The sequence below is a fragment of the Mandrillus leucophaeus genome, unplaced genomic scaffold, assembly GCF_000951045.1.
Source record: "Mandrillus leucophaeus isolate KB7577 unplaced genomic scaffold, Mleu.le_1.0 Scaffold20, whole genome shotgun sequence".
Classification (NCBI taxonomy): domain Eukaryota; kingdom Metazoa; phylum Chordata; class Mammalia; order Primates; family Cercopithecidae; genus Mandrillus; species Mandrillus leucophaeus.
The window spans coordinates 3839590-3841007 of NW_012102032.1; the positions used below are offsets into that span (position 1 = coordinate 3839590).

The 1418-nt window shown below is 45.8% G+C and overlaps 1 protein-coding gene across 1 annotated transcript in view; it reads left to right on the forward strand.

The window, feature by feature from the left end:
• MPO (myeloperoxidase) overlaps window positions 1–1418 on the forward strand; it is a 17872-nt gene that overhangs the window by 559 nt on the left and 15895 nt on the right. The gene's annotated exons all lie outside the window — the stretch shown is intronic.

Here is a 1418-nt window from a genome sequence, read left to right on the forward strand (position 1 = left end):
GAACGCCTGACCTCACGTGATTTGCCCGCCTTGGCCTCCCAAAGTGTTGGGATTATAGGCGTGAGCCACCATGCCCAGCCAAGGGATTGTTTTTAATAGTGAAAAAAATAATGTTAAAATGTCAGCTTCCATTAATAGAGGAATGGTCACAAAATGGAGAGACAGGCCAACTAAAGAATATCATGCAAGTTAAAAAAGTGTGATCCTACTCACGAGGCTGAGTCAGGAGGATGGCTTGCGTCCAAGAGTTCCAGGCTGCAGTGTGCCACTGCACTCCAGCCTGGGCAACAGAGAGAGGCCCTGTCTCTAAAAAACACCAAAATCCAAAAAACTTAAAGAAAGTGAGATCACGCTCTAAGTGATACATGATAGATCTAAAGATGTACTGAGTGAAAGAAACACATAGCAAAACAATACGTATAATGTGATATCATTTATGGAGAAAAACCAGGAAAAAGAATATTTTTCACAGATCCATAAATATGAATGAATGTAAAGTATCACTAAAAGATTTGGAAGGTCAAATACAAAAATGTCAACAGTGTTTACATCTAAAGAGTGGAGGAAGAGGACTGGAATTGGGAATGATGCAATAACCTAATCTAAAAGGAGATTTAGTCTGGTCTGTAACTTTACATTTTATTCCAAATATATCCAGGTATTACCTGTCGAATTCAAAATTAATTAAAACCGTTATAAAAAGAGATAAAACAATATCTACGGGCTGAGTAAAACTGGTGTGTCTAAGCAGCCGCTGCCTCTCCCCTCTCCTCAGCTTCCATAGCCTTCTGGGGGTGCCTCTTTCTCTCCAACCACACACACAGGAAATCTGACTGAAATCCCAACTGAATTGTTTCCTAAACAGCATTAAGAAAGAACAAGCTGTTTTGCAAGCAGTAGCAGAAGAGGGTCCGTTATCCCACCAGCAGTTGGGCTTCACCCTGGGGGTGGGGATATTTGGGATATCTAAGTGGGCAGAAGAGAGGGCAGTGGGGTGTGTGTGCGTGTTGGACGCGGGGAGCTCCCTCAAATGACTATAGTCTTGAGATGTAGCAGTTCCAGCAGTGCCCTCCAGAGGCTACCCCCAGGAAGGGGAGCTGGCAGGTAACTTACAGGGGGCAAGGCTTATTTGAAATCCCTCCCGCCCCTTGGAGCTGCATTCTCCTGGTTACTCTGCCTGCTGAGAAGTGCTTTGAGTCTCAGGCATACCCGGCATACCCGACAAATAGGGCCTAGATGAGGGAACGACAGAGGTGCAGACAGGAGAGGTCGACCACCTTGGGGTGACCCAGGTGGGTCATTATCAATTGGTTGGAAACATGTCAAGTCACAGAACATCTCTAGCCCTGGCACACACTTGTGCACCCCCAGACCCACCCCCGGGTCAAAGGCAGGGGCTTTGGGGAATCTACATCTTT